The sequence below is a fragment of the Mus caroli genome, unplaced genomic scaffold, assembly GCF_978045245.1.
Source record: "Mus caroli unplaced genomic scaffold, Mus_caroli_1 scaffold_19, whole genome shotgun sequence".
Classification (NCBI taxonomy): domain Eukaryota; kingdom Metazoa; phylum Chordata; class Mammalia; order Rodentia; family Muridae; genus Mus; species Mus caroli.
The window spans coordinates 21,870,606-21,893,375 of NW_028227274.1; the positions used below are offsets into that span (position 1 = coordinate 21,870,606).

Genomic DNA, 22,770 nt, shown 5'->3' on the forward strand with positions numbered 1-22,770 from the left:
AAGAATTTAGAATAGGAACTATGGTAAAGGCACCAAGCCCTTGCCCCTGGCTTCTAAGATTAAGCTGACTTTAGGTGGGGCTGCTTTTGATCCCAGTGGTTAACACTGAATTTTATCCCAGCTGGTTCCTGCCAATCCTTTCGTGTTTGCATTTCTCTGTTTTATGTAAGGATCCGGTAACAGCATTGTACCTTGCTGGTGTGACACCTAACTTCCCTATTTTCTCTGTATAAAAAGTTTGATGCTCGATTTGACAAATTACATTCAGATCCAGCACACTCTCTTGTGTCGCGTCTGTTTGTCACTTTTGCCAACTCCTTTGCCCACCTACAACCAGAACCCGTTCTGCTCAGATAGGAGACCCAGAAGGGGTTAGTCTGCAGCATTACACAATGGAGTCCTACTCAGCAATTAAAAACAATGAATTCATGAAATTCTTAGGCAAATGGATGCATCCGGAGGATATCATCCTGAGTGAGGTAACCCAACCACAAAAGAACACACATGATAAGTGAATATTAGCCCAGAAACTTAGAATATCCAAGATACAATTTGCAAAACACATGAAACTGAAGAAGAAGGAAGACCAAAGTGTGGATACTTTGCTCCTTCTTAGAGTTGGGAACAAAATACCCATGGAAGGAGTTACAGAGACAAAGTTCGGAGCTGAGACGTAAGGAAAGACCATCCAGAGACTGCCCCACCCAGGGATCCATCCCATAATCAGCCACCAAACGCAGACACTATTGCATACGCCAGCAAGATTTTGCTGAGAGGACCCTGACATAGCTTTCTCTTGTGAGGTGATGCCAGTGTCTGGCAAATACAGAAGTGGATGCTCACAGTCATCTATTGGATGGAACACGGGGCCCCTAATGAAGGAGCTAGAGAAAGTACACAAGGAGCTAAAGGGGTGTGCAACCCTATAGGTGGAACAACAATATGAACTAACCAGTACCCCCAGAGCTCATGTCTCTAGTTGCTATGTAGCAGAGGATGGCCTAGCCAGCCATCAATGGGAGGAGAGGCCCTTGGTATCCAGAAGATCATATGCCCCAGTACAGGGGACTGCCAGGGCCAGGAAGCGGGAGTGGGTGGGTTGGGGAGCAGGGCGGTGGGGGAGGGGGGGAGGATGGTATAGGGGGCTGTGGGGGTAGCACTTGAAATGTAAATGAAGAAAATATCTAATAAAAATGCCTAAAAAATAGGAGGGGGAAGAAGAACTTAATATGAATAGGCACAGGGTTTCTGTTTGGGATGCAAATGAGCTCTGTCTATCAACAGTGGTGGAGGTTGTAGGGCATTGAAATGTATTTATTGCCCCTGACTTCCACATTTGAAGAGGACTAACTGGCAATTTTTATGCTAGCTGTAATTTACTACCATACCAAAGAAAAACTCTAGATCGAATTTTTATTATGAAAAATTCCAAGAATATACAAAGTTTAATATTCAATTAACTTGCTGGATGTAGCAGCGCACACCCTTGATTTCAGTAGGCCAAAGACTGAGACAGGAGGGTCACAAGTTTGGGGCCAGTCTACAGTAGATATTTTCCAAAATAAAAATTAAAATAGAATATAAAACCATGGAAATACAACAAACTTCCTTCTGTCTGTTACTAGCTTCAATAATTATCAATTCCTCGCCAAATCTTTACACACCAAGTCCTACCTGGACCCCACCACAGCAAACTTCAGCCATTCTGTCTATATATCTGTCATTATTTCAGATGTTTCTCCATAGTATACAAAGTGTTTTCTTACCAGTCAATTGGTATTTCTCACTAGGAACTCAGGTCAGGGACGAGCAGGAGCTCAGTGAGGCAGGTACTTGCCTGCAATGGCCAGAGAGAGCCCTTGAGTCTGTTCCCTAGCACCACATAAGCCGGAAGTACTGGTAGCACACACCTGTAACCCCAGCACTCAGAATGTGCAAGCAACAGAGCCAGAAGTTCAAGGCTCCTAGTCACCCTTGACTAGGAGTGAGTTTGAGGGTAAGTAGCCACAAGGCACTGTCAAAGAGCAACAATAAACCCCCCAAACACCTCAGATCAGATACCACCTCCTCTGTCAGACCTTTCCAAATTATCCAGAGCAGGACACATCTCTTCCTACGTGTGTCTCTGACTGCCTGTCTCTGATACACCATTTCTCAAACATTGGCAAGGCTGATCTTTTGAGGCAGTAAAAGAATAACTAAGGGTCTCCATGAGGGTGGAAATAAGTGTTGTTAACCAAGAGGAGGAATCAAATAGTGAATGGTACCAGCTTTTTTTTTTTGGTTTTTCGAGACAGGGTTTCTCTGTGTAGCCCTGGCTTGTCCTGGAACTCACTTTGTAGACCGGGCTGGCCTCGAACTAAGAAATCCACCTGCCTCTGCCTCCCGAGTGCTGGGATTAAAGGCGTGCGCCACCACGCCCGGCTGGTACCAGCTTTTAAGAGTCTCCTCGTTCTCTCCAGCACCTGTTCAGGCCTTCCCTGACCTTACCCAATGACTCACAGATGACTCCAGGATGGTTAACATAGAAGCAGCACTCCTCATGCAAGGTGCACATAGCCCTCCTTGATGCAGGAAGACTAAGTCTAATTCCCGCCTGTTTTGTAACACCACTTTAGCCAGAGAGTCTGTATTGGTAGATGTCTTTATCTATGTCTGTCTTTAAACTGTTATAAAATTTTCCTTGTAATGCTAGCACAGCTATCCCAGTGCCAGGCCTGGCTAGTCCTTCCCCTAGAATTAATGCTAAAGACACAGAGTGCTCCACAGTGGTGTCACAGTGCTCCACTGTGATGTCACATTGATTCTCTGTGATGTCACAGTGCTCCACTGTGGTGTCACAGTGCTCCACTGTGATGTCACATTGTTCCTCTGTGATGTTACAGTGATGCACTGTGTCGTCTCAGTGCTCCACTGTGCTTTCATAGTGCTCCACCATGGTGTCAAAGTGCTCCACTGTGGTGTCACAGTGCTCCACTCTGGTGTCAGAGTGCTCCACTGGTATCACAGTGCTCACTGTGGTGTCACAGTGCTCCACTCTGGTGTCAGAGTGCTCCACTGGTGTCAGAGTGCTCCACTGTGATGTCACATTGTTCCTCTGTGATGTTACAGTGATGCACTGTGTCGTCTCAGTGCTCCACCGTGCTTTCATAGTGCTCCACCATGGTGTTAAAGTGCTCCACTGTGGTGTCACAGTGCTCCACTCTGGTGTCAGAGTGCTCCACTGGTATCACAGTGCTCACTGTGGGGTCACAATGCTCCACTGTGGTGTCACAGTGCTCTACTGTGATGTCATATTGCTCCACACTGGTGACGCGGTGCTCCACTGTGGTTCACAGTGCTCCACTCAGCTGTCACTGTGCTCACTGTGATGTCACCTTGCTCCACTGTGCTGTCAGAGTGCTACACTGCAGTGTCACAGTGCTCACAGTGGAGTCAGAGTGCTGCACTGTGGTGTCACAGTGCTCCACTGTGGTGTCACTGTGTTCCATTGTGGTGTAACAGTGCTCCACTGTGAATTCACTTTGCTCCATTGTGATGTCACAGTGCTCCACTGTGCTGTCACAGTGCTCCACTGTGCTGTCACAGTGCACCACTGTGGTGTCACAGTGCTCCCCTGTGCTGTCACTGTGCTCACTGTGATGTCACAGTGTTCCTATGTGGTGTCACAGTGCTTCAATGTGGTGTCACAGTGCTCCACTGTGGTTCCCTCCTTTGCCTCATAAGGTCTCCCTCAATTTGTCCTACTAAGGCTCTCAATATTGTTTCCTCTAAATAATAGGTTATTCGAGACACTAATTGAACCAAAATACAGAATTCATCCGGGGTAGAAGAATTAAGAATTGCCCCATTCACGCAAGGGATCAGTCCTGTCGAACAGACCCACCATATTTGTTTGGGAGGAATAATCCATTTGGACTGAACTATGGGAATGGTCTGATTGCAGAGGTGTTGTTGTGACAAGGGGAACTTTCCGAGACAGATACCTTGTCCTGGAGGGTTAAAGCTGGACCTTCCTGTGACCATCTTATATGCAGAGTGCCTTTCAGAAACATTATACTCAGCTCTTAACCCATTGTCTTCATAAAAGGGGGGAGGGGCTACAATATACACAGTACATACATACAATTAGCAGGGACAGCAAACTCAGGACTGAGACTGAATCAACTTTATTTATTTATTTATTTATTTATTTATTTATTTATTTATTTATTGGTTTTTCGAGACAGGGTTTCTCTGTACAGGACCGAGACTGAGTCAACTTTTTATTTATTTATTTATTGGTTTTTTCGAGACAGGGTTTCTCTGTATAGGCCGGGCTGTTCTGGAAACTCACTTTGTAGACCAGGCTGGTCTTGAACTCAGAAATCTGCCTGCCTTTGCCTTCCGAGTGCTGGGATTAAGGTGTGTGCCACCACTGCCTGGTCAACTTTAACTTGAGGGGGTTGGTGCCCTTTTGAACCCTCTATTCCTGTACACCTATACAGACTATTCAAAGTACTAGGAATGCCCTTCAGATTTGCTTTTCTATGGCGCCCTCTGCTGAACACACTTCTTCATTGCAGAAAGACAAAACCAGATAGGTTTAAATGTTCCTGGTGGTCCTTGTCAACAGCAGGTGGACCTGCTCAACAATTAATATTAATATTAATACTAATTGTCCCAGTTAATATTAATATTAACTGTGTATACAACAGCAGCTAAACCAGACAAAATTTTCTCAGAAATCTTTCTTACGTGGAAATGAAGAATGAAATGTGTAGTTTCAAGTATAATATATGGCATCAGTTCATGCCTACTGGTTTGAGGCAAAGGGAGGTATGGGTTCTAGAATTTTCCAACTAGTTTGCCAGGAAAATCTTTCCTGGGGTGACATTGCAAGATCTAAAGGAGGGAAGCATAAACCACATACTTATTCAGGGTATCATTATAGGTGGGGGCCTTGAACGGTGATCAGAGAGAAAACATGGGAAGGCAAGACACACGTGGGGAAGAAGGTTCACATGGGACCTGCAAGGGCTTTGGCTTTTACTCAGACAGCCAGCAAGTTCTTGGAAAGCACTTGAACAGAACAGGATGGTCTGGCATTTCAATTAAAAACAAAAGCACTCTATCTGTTCTGACAAGAGGAACCGGGGGTGGGACAGCATAAATCTACAGAGACCAATTACTGCTTGCATAGGAAGAGCAGGCAGCTAGCATAGCGGGCAGGCTCTGGGGGAGTTCAGACCAGGCTGATGGGGACACAGATGAGAGACAGTGAGGTCAAAGATGTTAAGGATTCCAGCTGAGCTAAAACCAGAAGGCTGAAGTTATCATTAGCCAAGACAGAGAAGGCAGTGGGAGGGCAAAGATTTGGGGAGAAAAACAACAGGAATTCACATTAAATTTGCAATTTAAGCGGGCAGTGTCAGGTAGGCAGGTTCAGAGCAGTCTGGGCTGCAGTTATAATTTGGGGATCTTGACAATTGGATCTATAATTGAGACAAGCAAGGTGGCATGCAGACAGATGGGGGTGGGTCAAGGGCTGAGTTTAGGGTACCCCAAATGCCCAGAGGTTAGAGAAGTGAGAAGAGATGAACTACAAATATCCAGTGCAATAACCAACCACCAGCATCAGGGAGCCAGTGATGTGGATTCGTGGCACCTGGAGGAATGCTTTTGAAGGTGGGAAGTCAGCTGTTGAATTCTTTTGGCAGATCAGAAAGATAGGATCCGAGACTCCACTATCAAAAACATAAGTTGAATCACAAATCAAATACTTCATGTGGGCTTTTTCAGGAGAAACACCTGATTTCTTAACATTACTTTTTTTTCTTTGTGGTATATAGATATTTTCATACAACTATATAATGTACATTGAATATATTCTACCCCATAATTCTTTTTTAAATTTAACTTCCTGTTGATTCCCTGTTAACTTCACATCATGCACCCCCAAGCCCCTCATCTGCCTGTCCCTTTCCACTCATGCTCTGCCCCTGCAACCTTCCCCACAAAAGAAAGAAGAAAACGTCTCATTGTGAAAGCTGCAGTGTGTCACAGTGTGTCCCACATACTCACTTTTGTTCCCACTTCTTTACTTGCAAATGTAAATGTTCATTACAAAGAGTCATCAGGGCTGGAGAGATGGCTCAGCGGGTAAGAGCACTGTCTGCTCTTCCAGAGGTCCTGAGTTCAAATCCAAGCAGCCACATGGTGGCTCACAACATAATGAGATCTGATGCCCTTCTTTGGGGTATCTGAAGACAGCTACAGTGTACTCACATATAATAAATAAATAAATCCTTTAAAAAGACAAAAAACAATGAATCACCAGTCTAGTTCGAGGCCCCTGGCTTCTGCTACACTATCGATACCCAGGAGCCACCTCATGAAGATTTCTCTTACATATCCTGTTGTTGTTGCCCTGTCTTGTGGAGATCCTGCAGCTTTGGATCTACAGCACATGGATCTTCATGTGCTCCAGCAGTTCACTGATGGGGTGGATGTTGGGGAGGGCTAACTCAAAGCCCTGGATGGTAGCTAAGCTGGTTATATCACCAGCTCTCCCACACCCACACCACCAGAGCAAGCTCTCCAGCATTGTCCTGAATAGCTCACCCAATGTCCTAACCTGCAAAGGGCAGAGACAGCTCTTTCACTTTCATGCCCTCAGGGCCAGCTTACTCTTACCCATGCCAGCAGGACCAGCTCTAATTGTGCTACACACAATAGAGGTGGAGGACCTGCTCTCCCAAGTGCTGCAGCCAATGAGGGACAGGGCCAGCTCTCCCACCTGCTATAGGTAGGGAGGGGTGAGGGTGGAAGAGGGCCCTTGCCCATGCCCATGGCAGACAAATGACAAGGCCAGCCTATTCTCACGCTCTTGAGGCCAGCTCACAATGGGCTCCACCAATAGGGTCAGCTCTACTGTGCTTCCTGGGGGGAGGTGCAAGTCCAATTCACAAAACAGTGTGTTTCAATGTATTGGATGGCTCATGTCTATTGTTCTAGCACTTGAGAGGCTGAAGTAGGAAGGTTGCTGTAAGCCTGAAGCCAGCTTGGCCTCCATAGTTCAAAGCTAGCCTGGTTAGTGTATTGGGACAACTTCCCAGCCATGGAAGAGGGTGTACTTGCTTATTGGTAGCACCGTCACCATCGAACTGTAATTAGATCCTGACTTGGCACAAACAACATTCTTGATGGTTAAAAACCTGTGGGATGCCAGGTTATTGGCATGCTTTTCTGAACTGTTATTAGAATGTTCCTAGAAAACACAACAGAATACCACCAACATAGAAGGTCACTGGTCACAGTGGGAGCTCAGAAAAGACTTGTAAATCCATCTTGACAGTAGTTCATTCTTTGGACAGTGTTCCTAAATGATCTCAAATGATCAGGCTGTGCTTAGCTAAGTCCTGGACTGCTAGGCTGGCTCCTCTCTGCGCAAAGTCTGGTGATTTATGGTGCAGCCAAACAAGTCGAGCCTGTTTGACAGCTGCACCTCCTAACGACACCATGCCTCCCTCCTCAGAACCACACACTTTCCTGGGAACCGAAGAGAAAACAAAATCCATGACCTGAGGAGCCCTCACAGCTCAGGCTGTGTGCACATCTCTAGTGGAGGGAGCCCATGCCTCAAACAAGGTAAAACAGAAGAAAACCAGGCTTTAGAGCAGGAAGTCTCTCTCAGAACAAGGATGCCTAATCTAAATTCCCTACGTTTTCAGCTTGGGGGTATCAGTAGGCAGGATCTTGAGCCCTGACTGTGGCATTGATACTTTTTGGAAATTTCATGAAAGCAATTAAATTCATAGAACTTCATTCATGGGCAATGTAGAACTGACAGGGTGAATACTATTGGGCTCTTTGGAGAACTGGGGGTGGGGGGATTACATAGAGGACTCCAGTAGACCTTAATAAATTACATGTACATGTATGCCTGTACAAGTACATGTGTATAACACATATATGTGCAATGTGACATTTAATTTCATGATCCTATCCAATATTCAATTTGCCTCTTTTGTTGTTTGTTTTTGTTAAGAAAAACTGAAGGCCACTGTCTTAGGGTTTCTATTGCTTTGACAAAAAAAACCCATCACTAAAATGTAAGTTAGGGAGGAAAAGGTTTATTCAGCTAACACTTCCACAGCACTGTTTAATCACCAAAGGAAGTCAGGACAGGCACTCAAGCAGCACAGGAACCTGGAGAAAGGGGCTGATGCAGACACCATGGAGGGGGCTGCTTACTGACTCAACCCGTATGGCTCATTCAGCCTGCTTTCTAATAGAACCCAGGACAACCTGCCCAGGGATGGAGCCACCCACCATGGGCTGGGCCCTCCCCATTCATCACTAATTGAGAAAATGCCTTACAGCTGGATCTCATGGAGGCTCTGTCCTCTCTGACGATTCTAACGCATGTCAAATTGATACACAAAATCAGCCAGTACAGCCAGTGAGATGGCTCAAACAGGGAACCGCATTATTCCCAAACTTGATAACCTGAATATCCGGTGTAAGAAGAGAGCAGACTCATATAAGTTATCTTCTAAAATAATGATAGTGATAAAATTATTATTTTTAAAAATAATGATAATAGTAATAAATTTCTTTATTCTCACTTGTCTTAGTTAGAGACACCATGAGGAAGGCAACTCTTAAAAAGAAAAACATTTAATTGAGCTTGCTTACAGTCTTAGAGGGTTAGTCCACAGAGGTGGGGGGCTGGTGGGGGCTTTTGAAGCTTCAAAGCTCATCCACAACAAAACAGTCCGCACCTACTGCAACAAGGCCACACTTCCTAATCCTTCTCAAATGGTTCAGCTCCCTGGTAACTGAGCATTCAGATACATGAGCCTGTGAATTCTCACTCAAACTACCATAGTTGCCTTGGTTATGGTGTTTTATCACAGCGATAGAAAAGTAACTGCGTTCACAAGTACAACAGCCGTGCCGTTTCCATGTCCAGAAGATGCATTTCATAGCATCCTCTGAATCCTTTGACACAATTCTCCTGCCCTTCTTCCATGGCATGCCTGAGCCTTGCAGGGATGGTACAGATGCTTCATTTGGGCTCAACAGTCAACAGTCACGTGTCCTCAGCACTTTGGCCAGTTGTGAGCCTTTGCATCAGTCATCAGTCATTGCATGGAGAAGCTTCTCTGAACAAGGGCAAGAACAGGATAATCTATGGGCATAAACATTAAGAAGGCAAGACTTAGCCAGGCGGTGGTGACTCACGTCTTTAATCCCAGCACTTGGGAGGCAGAGGCAGGTGGATTTCTGAGTTCGAGGCCAGCCTGGTCTACAGAGTGAGTTCCAGGACAGCCAGGGCTACACACAGACACCCTGTCTCGAAAAAAGAAGAAAAAAAGAAAAAGAAAAAGAAAAAAGAAAAAAGAAAGAAAAAAGAAAGGCAAGACTTCCATCCTGTGTATCAGGCCTTGTGGCGGTTTGGCCCCCAATAGATTCACATGTTTGAATGCTTGGCCATAAGGAGTGGTACTACTAGGAGGTGTGGCCTTGTTGGAGGAAGTGTGTCACTATGTAGGTGGGCTTTGAGGGCTCTTATGCTCAGGTTCCACTGAGTGTGGAATCAGAGCCTGCCTGGCTGCCTGCGAAGGACAGTCCCCTTCTGTTGATGGGCGAATCAAGATGTAGAACTCTGGGCTCTTCCAGCACCATGTCTGCCTGCACACAGCCATACTTCCTGCCATGCTGATAAAGGACTGAACCTCTGAAACTATAAGTCAGACCCAAGACCCAATTCAATGTTTGTCTTTATAAGAGTTGCCTTGGTCATGGTGTTCCTTCACAGCAATAAAATCCTAACTGAGACAGGTTAACAAATCCAGAAAGCAGGTGGTTACCCACATAACAATTATGGCACTATTGAACCAGTGGGCACATCTTACCTGGCACTTTGCTATCATAGCATTCATATCTTACAGCTAGGTAAGACCATTGATGGTTTTTCTCCCTTAGCAGACTGGGTAGCACATTTTAGCAATATGAATGCTAGCCACCTTGCTCACACTTAAATTACAAGTCCCTTTTTCTCTCCTTTAAAAAGCATAAGAGAGAGGCTCAAATTCTGTGATGTAAAGTTATCTTTTTTCCATGAGCTCTCAGATCATGTCTATAGTCCCTTCCTTTTATCTATAGGAAGAATACCTTTGCATACATGTAAATATTTATGACCACAGTGGGATTGAAGTTCTCTTTATATAGCTCTTGAATATCTATGTTAAATGAGACTAGCTCTTTTGTGTATATTCGGGAGGGGAACATGGATGGTCAGCCTCTTTCCCCAGCCATCCCTGTCATTGCTCAATGGGCACATGAACATGGACTTCCACTCACCAAGGCTGACCTGGCTACAGCTGCTGCTGAATTCCAGATCTGCCAACAGCAGAGACCAACACTGAGCCCCAGACATGGCACCGCTCCTTGAGGTGACCAGCCAGCAACCTGGTGCTAGGTTGACTACATTGGACCACTTCCTCCGTGGAAAGGACAATGTTTTGTTCTTACTGGAGTAGATACGTATTCTGGTTATAGATTTGCCTTCCCTACAAATGCTTCTGCCAAAACCACCATGTGTGGACTCACAGAATGCCTTATCCATCGTCATGGTATTCCACACAGCATTGTTTCTGACCAAGGAACTCATTTCACAGTCAGAGAAGTGCGACAGTGGGCCCATGATCATGGAATTCACTGGTCTATGATGATGATGTTTTCCATCCTCCTGAAGCAACAGGTCTGGTAGAAAGATGGAATGGCCTTATGAAGCTCAGTTACAATGCCAATTAGGTGGCAGCAGCATGGAGGGCTGTGACAGAGTTCTTCAGAGGCAGTATATGCTTTTAATCAGTGTTCGATATATGGTACAGCTTCTCCCATAACCAGGATCCATGGGTCCAAGAATCAAGGGGTGGAAAAGGGAATAGTTCCACTCTCTATCACTCCTAGTGACCCTCTAGGAAATTTTTCATTTCCTGTCCCCACAACCCTAGGTTCTGCTGGCCTAGAAGTTTTGGTTCCAGAGGGTGGAGTGCTCCTACCAGGAGCCACAACAAACATTCCATTGAACTGGAAGCTCAGACTTCTCCCTGGTCATTTTGGGCTTCTAATGGCCTTAAACCAGCAGGCTAAAAAAGGAATAACAGAGTTAGGAGGGGTGATAGATCCAGATTACCATGGGGACATTGGATTGCCTCTCCACAATGGAGGTGAGCAGGATTATGTCTGGAGTGTAGGAGATCCCTTAGGGCATCTCTCAGTACTACCATGTCCTATGATTAAAAATCAATGGGAAAAAACAACAGCCTAATCCAAGCAGGATGACAAAGAATGCAGACCCATCAGGAATGAAGGATGGGTCACTCCTTCAGGAAAAGAGCCAAGACCTGCAGAGGTGCTTGCCGAGGAGGAAACACAGTGGGTATTAGAGGAAGGGAGTTATAAGGCCACATAAGGATGGTCATGTTATCTTGTTACAGAAACAAGAATTATAAAGTAACAAGAATGCTTCTGTTTTATTTTGTTAAGAACACCTTTGTCAGGCTGGAGAGTTGGCTCAGCCGTTAAGAACACTGACCTCGGCCACAGGCCTCATCCGGCCGGATCAGCACAGGGGTAGCTAGAGCACAGGGTCGCCTGACACCCGCCAGCTACCCACGACCCCCGCCACAGGATTTTGAGACTGCTGGTGAGTGGAACACAGCTTCTGCTACAATCCAATTGCGCGCGGGACCTGAGACTGCATTAGTTAGGGAAGCAGAAAACCGGCCTGAGTAGGACCACAGGCCTCTTCCGGCTGGACCAGCACCGGGGTACCACCAGCTACCCACGACCCCCGCCACAGGATTTTGAGACTGCTGGTGAGTGGAACACAGCTTCTGCTCCAATCTTTAAACAGTGACAACGACAACAACTAACCCCAGAGATTACCAGATGGCGAAAGGTAAACGTAATAATCTTACTAACAGAAACCAAGACCACTCACCATCATCAAAACCCAGCACTCCCACTTCGCCCAGTCCAGGGCACCCCAACACACCGGAAAAGCTAGACACGGATCTAAAAGCATATCTCCTGATGATGATAGAGGACTTCAAGAAGGACTTTAATAACACACTTAAAGAAATACAAAGGAACACTGGTAAACAGGTAGAAGACATTAAAGAGGAAGCACAAAAATCCCTTAAAGAATTGCAGGAGAACACTGCTAAAGAGTTACAAATCCTTAAAGAAAAACAGGATAACATAATCAAACAGGTAGAAGTCCTTAATGAAAAACAGGAAAACACATCCAAACAGATGATGGAAATGAACAAAACCATACTAGACCCAAAAAGGGAAGTAGACACAATAAAGAAAACCCAAAATGAGGCAACACTGGAGATAGAAACCCTAGGAAAGAAATCTGGAACCATAGATACGAGCATCAGCAACAGAATACAAGAGATGGAAGAGAGAATCTCAGGTGCAGAAGATTCCATAGAGAACATCGGCACAACAATCAAGGAAAATGTAAAATGCAAAAAGATCCTAACTCAAAACATCCAAGAAATACAGGACACAATGAGAAGACCAAACCTACGGATAATAGGAGTGGATGAGAATGAAGATTTTCAACTCAAAGGACCAGCAAACATCTTCAACAAAATTATAGAAGAAAACTTCCCAAATCTAAAGAAAGAGATGCCCATGAACATACAAGAAGCCTACAGAACTCCAAATAGACTGGACCAGAAAAGAAATACCTCCCGACACATAATAATCAGAACAACAAATGCTCTAAATAAAGATAGAATACTAAAAGCAGTAAGAGAAAAAGGCCAAGTAACATATAAAGGCAAGCCTATCAGAATGACACCAGATTTTTCACCAGAGACTATGAAAGCCAGAAGATCCTGGACGGATGTTATGCAGACACTAAAAGAACACAAATTCCAGCCCAGGCTACTATACCCAGCCAAACTCTCAATTAACATAGATGGAGAAACCAAAGTATTCCACGACAAAACCAAATTCACACATTATCTCTCCACGAATCCAGCCCTTCAAAGGATAATAACAGAAAAAAACCAATACAAGGACAGGAACCACGCCCTAGAAACAACAAGAAGGTAATCCCTCAACAAACCTAAAAGAAGACAGCCACAAGAACAGAATGCCAACTTTAACAACAAAAATAACAGGAAACAACAATTACTTTTCCTTAATATCTCTTAATATCAATGGACTCAACTCCCCGATAAAAAGACATAGACTAACAAACTGGCTACACAAACAAGACCCAACATTTTGCTGCTTACAGGAAACTCATCTCAGAGAAAAAGATAGACACTACCTCAGAATGAAAGGCTGGAAAACAATTTTCCAAGCAAATGGTATGAAGAAACAAGCTGGAGTAGCCATTCTAATATCTGATAAGATTGACTTCCAACCCAAAGTCATTAAAAAAGACAGGGAGGGACACTTCATACTCATCAAAGGTAAAATCCTCCAAGAGGAACTATCAATCCTGAATATCTATGCTCCAAATACAAAGGCAGCCACATTCATTAAAGAAACTTTAGTAAAGCACAAAGCACACATTGCACCTCATACAATAATAGTGGGAGACTTCAACACACCACTTTCACCAATGGACAGATCATGGAAACAGAAACTAAACAGGGACACAGAGAAACTAAGAGAAATTATGAATCAAATGGATCTGGCAGATATCTACAGAACATTCTATCCTAAAACAAAAGGATATACCTTCTTCTCAGCACCTCAAGGTACCTTCTCCAAAATTGACCACATAATTGGTCACAAAACAGGCCTCAACAGATACAAAAATATTGAAATTGTCCCATGCATCCTATCAGATCACCATGGACTAAGGCTGATCTTCAATAACAAAATAAATAATAGAAAGCCAACCTTCACGTGGAAACTGAACAACACTCTTCTCAATGATACCTTGGTCAAGGAAGGAATAAAGAAAGAAATTAAGGACTTTTTAGAGTTCAATGAAAATGAAGCCACAACATACCCAAACTTATGGGACACAATGAAAGCATTTCTAAGAGGAAAACTCATAGCTCTGAGTGCCTCCAAAAGGAAACTAGAGAGAGCACACATTAGCAGCTTGACAACACAACTAAAAGCACTAGAACAAAAGGAAGCAAATTCACCCAAGAGGAGTAGACGGCAGGAAATAATCAAACTCAGGGGTGAAATCAACCAAGTGGAAACAAGAAAAACTATTCAAAGAATCAACCAATCAAGGAGCTGGTTCTTTGAGAAAATCAACAAGATAGATAAACCCTTAGCCAGACTCACTAGAGGGCACAGGGAAAGCATCCTAATTAACAAAATCAGAAATGAAAAAGGAGACATAACAACAGATCCTGAAGACATCCAAAACACCATCAGATCCTTCTACCAAAGGCTATACTCAACAAAACTGGAGAACCTGAATGAAATGGAGAAGTTCCTAGACAGATACCAGGTACCAAAGTTGAATCAAGATCAGGTTAATGATCTAAACAGCCCTATATCCCCCAAAGAAATAGAAGCAGTCATTAATAGTCTCCCAACTAAAAAAAGCCCAGGACCAGATGGGTTTAGTGCAGAGTTCTATCAGACCTTCAAAGAAGATCTAATCCCAGTTCTTCACAAACTATTCCACAAAATAGAAACAGAAGGTACTCTACCCAACTCATTCTATGAAGCCACAATTACTCTGATACCTAAACCACAAAAAGACCCAACAAAGATAGAAAACTTCAGACCAATATCCCTTATGAATATTGATGCAAAAATCCTCAATAAAGTTCTTGCTAACCGAATCCAAGAACACATCAAAACAATCATCCATCCTGACCAAGTAGGTTTCATCCCAGGGATGCAGGGATGGTTCAATATACGGAAATCCATCTACGTAATCCAGTATATAAACAAACTCAAATACAAAAACCACATGGTCATCTCCTTAGATGCGGAAAAAGCATTTGACAAGATCCAACACCCATTCATGATAAAAGTCTTGGAAAGATCAGGAATTCAAGGCCCATACCTAAACATGATAAAAGCAATCTACAGCAAACCAGTAGCCAACATCAAAGTAAATGGTGAGAAGCTTGAAGCAATCCCTCTAAAATCAGGGACTAGACAAGGCTGTCCACTTTCTCCATACCTATTCAACATTGTACTTGAAGTCCAAGCCAGAGCAATTCGACAACAAAAGGAGATCAAAGGGATACAAATTGGAAAAGATGAAGTCAAAATATCACTTTTTGCAGATGATATGATAGTATATATAAGTGACCCTAAAAATTCCACCAGAGAACTCCTAAGCCTGATAAACAGCTTCGGTGAAGTAGCTGGATATAAAATTAACTCAAACAAATCAATGGCCTTTCTCTACACAAAGAATAAACAGGCTGAGAAAGAAATTAGGGAAACAACACCCTTCTCAATAGTCACAAATAATATAAAATATCTTGGCGTGACTCTAACTAAGGAAGTGAAAGATCTGTATAATAAAAACTTCAAGTCTCTGAAGAAAGAAATTATAGAAGCTCTCAGAAGATGGAAAGATCTCCCATGCTCATGGATTGGCAGGATCAACATTGTAAAAATGGCTATCTTGCCAAAAGCAATCTACAGATTCAATGCAATGCCCATCAAAATTCCAAATCAATTCTTCAACGAATTAGAAAGTGCAATCTGCAAATTCATCTGGAATAACAAAAAACCGAGGATAGCAAAAACTCTTCTCAAGGATAAAAGAACCTCTGGTGGAATCACCATGCCGGACCTAAAGCTCTACTACAGAGCAATTGTGATAAAAACTGCATGGTACTGGTATAGTGACAGACAAATAGACCAATGGAATAGAATTGAAGACCCAGAAATGAACCCACACACCTATGGTCACTTGATCTTCGACAAGGGAGCTAAAAACATCCAGTGGAAGAAAGACAGCATTTTCAACAAATGGTGCTGGCACAACTGGTTGTTAACATGTAGAAGAATGCGAATCGATCCATTCCTATCTCCTTGTACTAAGGTCAAGTCTAAGTGGATCAAGGAACTTCACATAAAACCAGAGACACTGAAACTTATAGAGGAGAAAGTGGGGAAAAGCCTTGAAGATATGGGCACAGGGGAAAAATTCCTGAATAGAACAGTAATGGCTTGTGCTGTAAGATCGAGAATTGACAAGTGGGACCTCATGAAACTACAAAGCTTCTGCAAGGCTAAAGACACCATCAATAAGACAAAAAAACCACCAACAGATTGGGAAAGGATCTTCACCTATCCTAAATCAGATAAGGGACTAATATCCAATATATATAAAGAACTCAAGAAGGTGGACTCCAGAAAGTCAAATAACCCCATTAAAAAATGGGGCTCAGAACTGAACAAAGAATTCTCACCTGAGGAATACCGAATGGCAGAGAAGCACCTGAAAAAATGTTCAACATCCTTAATCATCAGGGAAATGCAAATCAAAACAACCCTGAGATTCCACCTCACACCAGTCAGAATGGCTAAGATCAAAAATTCAGGTGACAGCAGATGCTGGCGAGGATGTGGAGAAAGAGGAACACTCCTCCATTGTTGGTGGGATTGCAAGCTTGTACAACCACTCTGGAAATCAGTCTGGCGGTTCCTCAGAAAATTGGACATAGTACTACCGGAGGATCCAGCAATACCTCTCCTGGGCATATATCCAGAAGATGTCCCAACCGGTAAAAAGGACACATGCTCCACTATGTTCATAGCAGCCCTATTTATAATAGCCAGAAGCTGGAAAGAACCCAGATGTCCCTCAACAGAGGAATGGATACAGAAATTATGGTACATTTACACAATGGAGTACTACTCAGCTATTAAAAAGAATGAATTTATGAAATTCCTAGCCAAATGGATGGACCTGGAGGGCATCATCTTGAGTGAAGTAACACAATCACAAAAGAACTCACACAATATGTATTCACTGATAAGTGGATATTAGCCCAAAACTTAGGATACCCAAGATATAAGATACAATTTGCTAAACGCATGAAACTCAAGAAGAATGAAGACCAAAGTGTGGACACTGTGCACCTTCTTAGAATTGGGAACAAAACACCCAGGGAAGGAGTTACAGAGACAAAGTTCGTAGCTGTGATGAAAGGATGGACCAATTAGAGACTGCCGTATCCAGGGATCCATCCCATAATCAGCTTCTAAACGCTGACACCATTGCATACACTAGCAAGATTTTGCTGAAAGGACCCAAATATAGCTGTCTCTTGTGAGACGATGCCGGGGCCTAGCAAACACAGGAGTGGACGTTCACAGTCAGCTATTGGATGTATCACAGGGCTCCCAATGGAGAAGCTAGAGAAAGTACCCAAGGAGCTAAAGGGATCTGCAACCCTATTGTTGGAACAACATGATGTACTAACCAGAACCCCGGAGCTCTTGTCTCTAGCTGCATATGTATCGAAAGATGGCCTAGTCGGCCATCACTGGAAAGAGAGGCCCATTGGACTTGCAAACTTTATATGCCCCAATATAGGGGAATGCCAGGGCCAAAAGAATGGGAATGGGTGGGTAGGGAAGTGGGGGGCGCTATGGGGGACTTTTGGGATAGCATTGGAAATGTAATTGAGGAAAATATGTAATAAAAATATTAAAAATCAAAAAAAAAAAAAAGAACACTGACCTCTCTTCCAGAGGTCCTGTGTTCAATTCTTAGCAATCACATGGTGGCTCACAACCATCTGTAATGAGATCTGATGCCCTCTTCTGGTGTGTCTGAAGATAACTGCAGTGTACTTATATAAATAAAAAAATAAATATTTTTTTTTTAAAAAAAGAACACATTTGTCTTCTTCCAATTTCTTTAACGTTAATTGGTATTTAAGTTGAGATACTAAAAGAATGTTCCCAAGGGGCATTGCCCCATTGTAAATTTACAAATGTGCTTGTTACTGTACAAGGATAGCTATATCATGTTAGGTGTATTCATGACCTTGTTATTGTTTCATGTGGACATGAGATATTATTTGTGTCAAGTTGACAAGGGGTGAATTGTAATGGCTATTCCTGATTGTCAACTTGACTACATCTGGAATGAACTATAATCCAGAATTGGAAGGCTCACCTGTGATCCTGATCTTGAAGCTGGGAGGTACAAGTTTCTGATCTGGATCTTGGAGTGGAGATCTTGAATCATCGTGGCTATGAATCCCTGCAGACTAAGGCAAGGGGATCTCTGAGTTCAAGGTCATCTGGGACAAAGCAAGTCCCAGATACAGGTGTGGTGGCACACACCTTTAATCTGGGCCACACCTTCTGCTGGAGACCTACATAAGGACATTGGAAGAAGGAAGACTCTCTTCTTCGCCTGCTTGCCTTGTGGTACTGAGCAACTGCTAGATCCTTGGACTTCCATTCACAGCTGCTGCTGCTCACCATTGTTGGGAGTTGGACTACAGACTACAGTCATCAACAAATTCCCTTACTATATAGAGACTATCCCTAAATTCTGTGACTCTAGAGAACCCTGACTAATACAACATCTATTTTTAAAGTTTTATTAGTAGTTTTTTTATGTATATGTTTGCTATGTGACTTTATGTGCACCTCCTGCATGCAGAGACTGGATGTCAAAAAAGAGTGTTTCTTTCAGGTATTTTGGTCATTGCTGTCCCCAAATGTAACTGATACATTTCACACAATGTAACAAAATAACTAATACATTTCACACAATGTAACAAAGTAACTGACATTATTTCCACATCCCAGTGTTGGAGGAGGGTTTAGGTTTGTTTGGGGTTTTTTTGTACCTTTTGTTGAAACCTTGGGACTTTTTTGTGAGACTTGAACTCGAGGCTTTGTGCATGCTCTCCAGCCCCTATCCTTGGGGTCTTCTATGTGGATGGTCATGTTATCTGGGAATTGCAACAACCTCACCCTTTCAAACCTGCATGCGACTTATTTTCCTGACTTTGAGATATAGGAGTTCCTGAATATGGAGAAAGCAAGTGCTGCAATTAGACAGTTGTGCCTTAGTCTCCTGGCACTAGCACTTTGACTCTATATTAGCTGGTAGTTTATTGAGGCTTCTTCCTCTCTGTCATATATAATTGATTTCCATCTAACGATCATCTTACTGCCCTCCTTGATTTGTAGTTGATATTGTTCTTATTTTTTCCATAAGATTTATTTATATTATTTTAAATTATGTGTGAATATGGTCACATGAGGGCAGTACTTGCAGAGGCCAGAAGAGGCTGTCAGATTGCCTGGAGCTAGAGTTACAGACATTCTTAATTACATTTCTTTCTTTTCCCATGTATATGCACATGCCCTGGCCTGCGTGTAGAGGCGAGAGAACAACCTGTGGGTGTCAGCATTCTCTTTCCATCATGGGGTCTTGGGGACTGAACTCAGGTAATTAGGTTTGGCAGTCTGTTTACATGCTGAGCAGTCTCTCTGACCCTTTGTTCTCATTTCTTATTAGCTCACTTACCAGTGAAATCATCTCAGTCTGAATTCAGTTTTTTCAGAAGTATTAACTATTAATCCTATTTTTCTGATAATTACAGTATACTTGATATCAGTCAAAAAGCCAAGAGGTCATAGTTTACAGCTAGTGTTATTAACACTGCTCATTGGTTATTGGGGAAGTCTTCGTAATTCTTGTTTTTTATTTATTTGTTTTTAATTTTTTTCTTTTTTTTTAATTAGGTATTTTCCTCAATTACATTTCCAATGCTATCCAAAAAGTCCCCAATACACTCCCCCCCCCAGTCCCCCACCCACCCACCCCCACCCCTTGGCCCTGGCATTCCCCTGTACTGGGGCATATAAAGTTGGCAAGTCCAATGGGCCTCTCTTTCCAGTGATGGCCGACTAGGCCATCTTTTGATACAAATGCAGCTAGAGTCAAGAGCTCTGAGGTACTGGTTAGTTCATAATAATGATCCACCTATGGGGTTGCAGTTCCCTTTAGCTCCTTGGGTACTTTCTCTAGCTCCTCCATTGGGGGCCCTGTGATCCATCCAATAGCTGACTGTGAGCATCCACTTCTGTGTTTGCTAGGCCCCGGCATTGTCTCACAAGAGACAGCTATATCTGGGTCCTTTCAGCAAAATCTTGCTAGTGTATGCAATGGTGTCAGCGTTTGGAAGCTGATTATGGGATGGATCCCTGGATATGGCAGTCTTTAGATGGTCCATCCTTTCTTCACAGCTCCAAACTTTATCTCTGTAAATCTTTCCATGGGTGTTTTGTTCCCAATTCCAAGAAGGGGCACAGTGTCCACACTTTGGTCTTCGTTCTTCTTGAGTTTCATGCGTTTAACAAATTGTATCTTATATCTTGGGTATCCTAAGTTTTGGGCTAATATCCACTTATCAGTGAGTACATATTGTGTGAGTTCCTTTGTGAATATGTTACCTCACTCAGGATGATGCCCTCCAGATCCATCCATTTGCCTAGGAATTTCATAAATTCATTCCTTTTAATAGCTGAGTAGTACTCCATTGTGTAAATGTACCACATTTTCTGTATCCATTCCTCTGTTGAGGGGTATTTATTTGTTTTTTATAAACTTGTTCCATCTCATCTAACTTGCTGGATTTATATAAGTATAGTATTCCCCTATCCTATTAGCTTGAAAGTGAACAAAAATGAAAATATAACATATTAAATCTTTTGGAATCGGCTAAGCAAGTACCATGGAGGAAAGCATACTGTTAAACTGTCCTGGAGAAAAGGGAGGGTCACTTCCTTCAGTGGCCTCACTTAGTCACCTCAACATCGACTTTGTCTGGTTTACAGTTCCTGGTTTTCCTTTCTGCTTTACACAGAAACACAAGAACTAACTGCTTCAATGTACCGTCCATGCTGACATGTTCAAACTGGAATGGGAACTGCACAGGGGTCCTGTTGTTTCCATGGGCCAGGCTCACACACTGTCACCTGATAAGTCTCAGGACAAGGGACATTTCCAGTTAGAACAAGTAGCCCTTCACCTTGCACAGCCAGAGTAGGAGCAGCATAGCAGGTCTGTGGCTCTTGGGAGCAGAGCGGTCAGTCAGCCAAGCAGACGCTTTTCTCTTTCCAGCAGGCTCTCTAACAAGTAATTCTGTTACCCATAATCCTCTGCATTAGGGAAAAGAAATAATGGTTTCACAGTCTGCCAATAGTAGGAGGTGGGGGAATTGCTCACTTGTTCTGATTCTATTTAGAATGTAGCTAATAATACTTTGAACACTTGTCCATCTTTAGGCACTGTTTCTTTTTTTGTTTGTTTGTTAGTTAGGAACAGCTGGGGTTGGGGGACGGCTCAGTAGGTGAAGTGCAGACCACACAAGCATGAGGGCCTGAGCTGGGATCCCCAGCAGCCATGGAAGAAGCCAGATGCAGTGATGCTCACCGGAGTCTCAGAGCTGGCAGGGTGGAGCAGCAGAGCCCTGGAGCTCTGTGGCCAGCTAGTCTTGCTGAAGCCAAGAGTTCCCGGTTCAGTGAGAGAACCTCTCTCAAACAATATGGTGAATGACTTTGGAAGCCACCCAAGGTGACCTCCTGGCCCCCACATGTATGTGCACACACCTGGATGCGTAACCACATACATGCTCAGGTGCACCCATCTCCCTTCCCCTCCAAAGTCAGAGAAAGCTGGGGTCAAACTATGGATCACGGTTCTCTAAAATGTCCTTTGAAATCAAGAATTCAGAAACTGAGTAAGGCTATACATTAAGTAATATATAGGTGAACTGGCTGGTATATTTTAATCTAGATTATTACATAAAAAAACAGTATCTTTACTTTTCTGTTGTGATAAAATAACCCTGAAAAAAAAAATCAACTTAATGGAGGAAGGATGGATTTTGGCTGAGTGCCATAGGGATGGAATCTATCATGGAGGCCTGGGGGGGGGGGGCATGCTAAGATACAGGGAAGGTTTGGTGACAGAAACTGGAGGCTTGGTGTCACACTGTGTCAGTCACACTGCATCTGCACTCAGGAAGCAAGCAGAGAGCAAACCAGCAGAGAAACTCAAGGTTTACTTTGGGTTCCCCACTTCCTTCACAACCTCCCCAGAGGCACCACCAGCCATGCAAACACATCACCATGTGTTCAAATATGAGTGTACAGGGGACATCCCCCATTCAAATCACAACTACTAGACATGTAATTTTTGGCATGTTTGCACACATGTATGTAAATATGCACACCCATGTGCGTGTGGAGGCCTGTATTAGTCTCTTATGGATTTCTTTTGGCTAGGCTAGTGGCCAGCAAACCCCAATGATCTTGCTGTCTCTGGCCCTTGCACTGCTGGGGTTACACAAGAGTACACTACCATGCTTGACTTTTTATATGGGTGCTGGGGCTGTGAATTCCTCCTAATGTGCTATAGTAAGGGCTGTACCCACAGCTCCGACTCTCCAGACCTCAGGGATCTCAACCTTATAGAAATGAAATTATCAGGGTGGGAGGAGGAGGAGGGGAGCAGTTTTGTATTGAGGCAGGGTCTCACTATGTAGTTCAGGCTAGCCTTGTATTTACAGGGATCTACCTGCCTCTGCCTCTCCCAAGTGCTGAGATTAATGGCATGTTCCACTATCTCAGGCTGGAAGTTGTTAATGGGTCTAGTTTTCATCTTGCAAGATAAAAGGTTCTGAAGACAGTGTAAACAGACTCAGCACTCCTCAGCTGCATGCTTGACAGTGGCTAAGACTGTAAGAAGAAAGAGAACAAGGCCTGACA

At 43.4% G+C, this 22,770-nt stretch overlaps 1 non-coding gene across 1 annotated transcript; it reads left to right on the forward strand.

The window, feature by feature from the left end:
- Window positions 1-7,048: 7,048 nt before the first annotated feature.
- LOC115029966 (small nucleolar RNA SNORA24) lies at window positions 7,049-7,181 on the forward strand. The gene has a single exon (XR_003835518.1). It is a non-coding gene; the product is annotated as a small nucleolar RNA SNORA24 (small nucleolar RNA).
- The last annotated feature ends 15,589 nt before the right edge of the window (window positions 7,182-22,770 follow it).